This window comes from Suricata suricatta, chromosome 9, assembly GCF_006229205.1.
Source record: "Suricata suricatta isolate VVHF042 chromosome 9, meerkat_22Aug2017_6uvM2_HiC, whole genome shotgun sequence".
NCBI classification, from domain to species: Eukaryota; Metazoa; Chordata; class Mammalia; order Carnivora; family Herpestidae; genus Suricata; species Suricata suricatta.
The window spans coordinates 132,388,891-132,395,078 of record NC_043708.1 but is presented as its reverse complement, the minus strand read 5'-3'; positions in this window follow the sequence as shown (position 1 = coordinate 132,395,078).

The following is a 6,188-nucleotide window of genomic DNA, read 5'->3' as shown; positions in this document are numbered from 1 at the left end:
TAAATCTGTGGTGGAGGTGTGCCTAAGGCCAAGCACAACAGTGCTCTCTGCTGGATGAAATCCATCAGGCCCCTGACCTGTTAAGTTAATAACACTAATTCCCATTTATATCATACTATCAGATGGATAGTCTCTTTGTTCCAGACCAAACCAGATTGGTGTTAAATAGTGACTTTGTTACAAAATACTATATCTAGTCCTTCTCTGACCCCAGCCACTCTGCATATTGAAACATCCAGCCTATTTACGTCTGAGATTCTGCAAGAAAATCTCATTGACGTTTTTTGCCTACCAACTGCTATCCTCTGTGCTTTTCTTCTCTCTGCCCCTTCCTGTGATGACTTCCTGCTTAAGTCATCAGAGCATCCGAAACGGACAAGGATGATTTCGGTTCTGCTTATTTCTTGCTTCCTAACAAATGCACTAAAACATCATTGGCTTAAAACAACCACCATTTTATTTGCCCACGAGTATAGTTTGTGGACTGGGCTCATCTGTTCTTCCCAAAACTCCTTCCTGTGATTGCATTCGGCTGGTAGGTCAGTTGGGAACTGGGCTCAACTGGGAAGCCAGCACGGGTGGGCATCTTTGCTTTGTGCCCCCAGAGCCTCTCCCATTCCATGAAGACTCTCCACTTTGTCTTTCCATGAGTTCTCAGCAATAACACAATGCAAACGCTTGCATGGAAACTCAAAGTTCTTGAGAGCACAAAAGCAGTAGCCTCCATGCATTTATTAGGTGTAGGCTCAGAACGGACAGTGTCACTTCCAACACAGTCTCTTCTGCTAAAGCAAGTCACAGGCTGAGGCTGGTTCCAGAGCAGCATCAGGACTAGAGTGAGGCAAGTTAGGAGTCTTGGACACAGGTCTGAGTAAGTAGATCCTTCAGTATTGTGCCCTAGGCACTTCTTTGCCTCCCTCTGGACCAGAATCTGCTGGAAAAAGGACAAGGACCTAATTATCAGCAGCAGCTAGTCTTTGCTAGGAACAACCAATGGATCAGAGCATCACAATCCACCATCTGGTTTATAATGATTCACATTCTTCCCACATGCAAAATATGCTCACCTCTCACCCGACCAGAGCCCTAAAAAAATGACCCTTTTTAACATCATGCTTGGGCTTGAGGTCCAGGGTAGTGTTTTCTAAATCAGACCCAGCCGAGGAGGCTCCTTTTGTGTTTTCCTCAGGGCCACATCAATGAGTACAAGTCCTCTTGATCTGAAGACCTGTAAACTGTCACATACCCGAGTGTGTGATGCAGAAGAAAACGCAAAAGTAGAATGACTCCACTGGACACTGCCATCCAGATAGGAAATAAAAAGAGATGCTCATTAGCCACTGGTTTATAGAAATTCTGGAATCTACCGAAGTAGCACATATCACTAATTCACCTACCCCAGGGGTATGTGGAGGTGTGGCTATTCCTTGTTTAGGGCTCAGTTCTACTCCTTGGAAACTCGTGCACGTGTGTGTGTGTGTGTGTGTGTGTGTGTGTGTGTGTGTGTGTGTGTGTATGTGTTGACTGTGCTCTCAGAGGTGCTGGTCTCACCATCTGTAGCATTTTTCATTCTTCCTTTTAAAAATGACATAGCCTATGTTGTAGTTAAGGGTCTTTACAGCCCACCTCCGGTATACAGATGATCAGGTGCCCTAAAGACCGTCATCATTTAGAACTCTCCCTGCCCCTTTTAGTCCAAGCTGATAGTGCTCCCATCAATTTTATTATGTTAAAAACTCGGCAGGTTTTCTCTGAATTGTGTCCGTTTACTTCATCAGACAAAAGCCACACCCTCCCCTATCCTCAGGACAAGCTATATTCTACCTGGGACTTCTGTGATACCATATTCTTAAGATTCTTAGAAGTCCTTCTGTCTAGTTTAGTCTATAAGACCCCACATTAAATATTTCTGAAGTCTTAACAAAGGACTTACACCTGCATTCTTGATTTGATCTGACCCCGAGGCCATCTTTTACTGAAGGAACCCTGGATTGATCCAAGCCCTGAGACCATTTCTTACTTTGAGAATCTCTTTCTGGTTGGGGAAGCTGGGAGTGAAAAAACAGTTCTATTTTCCAAACTAGTCAGTTCAGATTTGATTTTATTTTTAGATTCTACTCAAAAAAAATTGAACAGTTTGTTCTTTAGTTCATCTGCCTCTGTTTGTGTATTATCAAACACAGCTAGAAAAAGGCAGTTAGCACTTTGAACATTCAACCTGGAAATCTCAGCCAGATGCACACATTCATTGAGTAAATTTTCTATCTTCCAGGTTACCAAAGGTGACAGTATTGCCAAATGTTTTGTCATTATGTTCCATGAATTACTTTTCCTCCAACCTCCATTTGCAATGTTTCCAATTCCTTTCCAGCTTCCAATAACAAGTTTCTTTTTACTCTTCTGGTGCCCAGTCACCACTCAGCCCCCAAATCACATGTATTAGATATTTGTTATGGTAGCACATAACATTTTGAGGTACCAATTTCAGTTTTAGGTATTTATTATGATTGCATAACAAAGAACTCCGACATAGCTGACCTAAAACAGCACCGTTATATTTTCTCATAATGGGCGAGGATGCACAGAGTTCAATCTGTCATTTTCACTATTCCATGTGGCTCGACCATTGCCTTAGGTCCTTCCTATGGCCCCTCTCTGTGTATGTGGGTAGATTGGGCTTCCTCAGAGTATGGTGGTTTCTGAATAGCCATACTTTTTACATAATAACTGTTTCCCATGAGGGAACAATCCCAGAGTGGAGATAACAGTTATATAATTTTTGAGGCTCAGTCATGGAAAAAAATCTGAACCACTTCTGCTACAGTATATTAGTGAAGTAAGTCATAGGTCCAGCCCAGTTTCAAAGGGAGAGAATGCCTCAAGAGGAGCCAACATACTAGATTATATACACAGTCTCCTTATAGAATATTTCTTCTTCTTTCTAATAGGGGAAGCTAGCCTAATTTCTGTGTGATCAGTCTGCCGGTTCCACTGTGACTTTCAACCTGCTCCAACATGTTCTAGCTCATGACTGATTAGAAAGTAAATCCTTCTCTTCCCTAGGGGAAGCCTCTGTCACATGGACTACAAAATCTTCTACATCGTAACTTAAAGGTTCTTTAGAGATGCTACTGAATCAGTTCTCTACTTTTCTTAATTGCAGCTCAGTTTTGTTTTTTTTATCTCCTATCTCCCAGGTCTTATGAGTCCCTGAGAGCTGGGCTTAGTTGATTAATGCAAAAGAAAAGTAGTTCTTTTCAAAATCCCTATATGTGTAACTTTCCTTATATGTTTTAATCAACTTCATTGAAGTGTATTTTGCATACAATAAGTGTACTAATTGGTGAGGTTCGACAGATGTATACATGTAGTTAACCAGGAACATAATTAAGATAAAGAACATTTCCACCCCTTTTTCACAAAATGTTTCCCCCAGCTTTCTTCTAGTCTTCCCCACCTCCAACAATTCCTAAGACCCGAGTAACTACTGATCTTTTATACCCCTTATGAATTAGCTTTTCCTGTAATAGAATTTATGTAAGTGATAATAAACAGAATGTACTTTATGGTGTCTGGATCAATTCTATAGCATAAATGCTTTGAGATCCATTCATGTATTGATGGGTAAATTCTTTATATTGTCAAGTAGCATTCCATTGTACAAATATACCACATCTTGTTTATCTAGCACCTGCCAATGTGCATTTAAATGGTTTCTTTTTAAAAAAAAATTCTGTTGTGAATAACATTATGAATATTCATGTGTAATTCTTTTTATGGTCAATTGCTCATTTCTCTGGAGTACTGAGAAGTTAAAGGAATGGGGTGGGAGCAATGGTAGGAGTCCTGGTCAGAATTAGAGGCCTGAGAACCAGAAGTCCTGATCTGATGTCTAGGGGGGAAAAAGATGGAGGTCCCAGATCAAGCTTAAGCTAAAACTGCAAATTTGCCTTTCCTTAAGGATCATGCTCATCAGCATTGGCAAGTACCATCTTTTTTTACTTAGTCAAGGGATTCAAATGCTAATCTCTTCTGGAAACAACCTCATAGACCCAAATGTAATGTCTTACCAGCTCTCTGGACGTCCCTCAGCCCAAACTGATACATAAAAATTATCCATCAAAAATACCCATAGTGAGTTTTTCATTTCAGTTATAAAATCTTCAGCTCCAGGATTTCTCTTTATAATTCTTATCACTTTATTGATATCTTCCATTTGTTTGTATATGATCCTTCTGGTTTACTTGAGCTCTTTGTCCATGATTTCCTTCAGCAGTTTGAGCGTATTTGAGACAGTTTATTTAAAGATCTTCCTCTGGCAAATCAAATGTATGTGCTTTCTCAGGGATAGTTTCTGTAGAATTCTTCTGTGAAGAGCTGCATTTTCTTGTTTCTTTGCATACTGTATACATTTTTTTTGTTCAACAGTGAACATTTTGAATATTATAATGTGGTAGCTCTGGCAAGGAGACTCTTCCCCTCCTCTGCGTTCATTTCCATTGCTTGTTGTAGATTGTAGCTGTTTTTCTAGTGATTTGCTGACTCATTTTATAAAGTATATTTTCTTTATCATGTATGATCTCTGAAGTCTCTGTTAAAGGAATAGCTAGTGTTCAGCTAGTTTTTTGACAGCTATTTCCTTGAATGCCAAGCTCTTGCCTCCCATAATGGGGTGGGGGGAGAACGGGAAAACAAAAAAGAAACAAAGATAATAACAATGATGATGATGATGATGATCAAATAAAGATCTTTTCTAGTCTTTTCATGCTGGCTATGTGCCTGGGGCACTACTCCAGCATTTATCCAGACCATCGACAACTCTGCCTTAGCCTTCACATCCTGCCTACTCTGAACCTCGAGATCAGCCACAGGTGAAAGTTTAGGGTCCTCTCGGGTCTTTCTTGAGCGGGCATCTTGCCCTCCGCCTATGCATGACTCTCTAAATCCCGCAGAAGGCACACGTGCTTTTGAGTGACCTATTTTTGAAAGAATCTTCTTCCAATCTTCTGTTCCCAGAATCCCGGGTGCCCTGTTGTATGCTTCACCTGTAATCTTTTGACACAGGGGGACTGCTGTTCCTTTATTTGCTTTACAATGTTTTTGAGGAAGCCTAGTGCCGGTCCACCCCAAGTGAGTTCTAGGAGAGGTGAAACAAAGGCTAATGACTTGTGTCGGCCCTCTAGGCAGCCCCCAAGCAGATGAGAACAGACATAATGCAGTTGTTGGCAAACAAGGTCTGTTCTTCTCTCTCCAGAAGCAGGGACTTGGTCCCACACTGAGAAAATGAGCTTCTGTGTATACGGCTCCCTGCGAGCTGTGGAGTGCATAGAGTCAGGACAAGTAAATGTGCAACATAGCTTCCTACCACTTGGTTGCTTTAAACTTTTTTTAAGTTTATTTATTTTGAGAGAGACAGAGACAGCATGAGCAGGGGAGGAACAGAGAGAGAGGGAAATAGAGAATCCCAAGCAAGCTCCACACTGTCAACACAGAGCCTGATATGGGGCTCGAACTCACAAACTGAGAGATCATGGCGTGGGCCAAAACTAAGATTTGGATGCTTAAATGACCGATCCACCCAGGTGTCCCGAAGTATACTTTCTTAACTGTTTTTTGCAGATTTCTGACAAAGAGGATTCTGACAATTTGGCTTGATTTTTTTCTGTCTCTGTTGGGAAAATGGATTCTTGGAGCTGCTTACTCCCCCATGTTTGCTTACATCTTACTTTTATTTATTTGTTTGCTTGGTTGTCTTCCTACAATGTCACTGGTAGACACCAAGAAGCATAGACAACATAGGGAAAGGAATCTCTGCTGCATTTTTGTTCTACTCATAGAATAGAATTGACTTTGAAGGGGAAGTCAGCGTGGACTTCTACAAGCTCAATGGTCAAAGTCAGGTAGAGGTGTCTGAAGAAATTTGAGAATTGTCCTGAATATCTCTGGTTCCTGAGAGAGACCTCCATTTTTTTAAGTAGTTTGTTGTCAAATTGGTTTCCATACAACACCCAGTGCTCTTCCCCACAAGTGCTCTCTTCCATCACCACCACCTCTTTTCCCCCCTTATCCTTCAACACTCAGTTGGTTTTCTGTATTCAATAGTCTCTCAAGTTTTGCATCCCTCTCTCTCCCCAACTCTCTTTCCCTCTTCCCCTCCCCCTGGTCCTCCATTAGCTTTCTCCTATTTT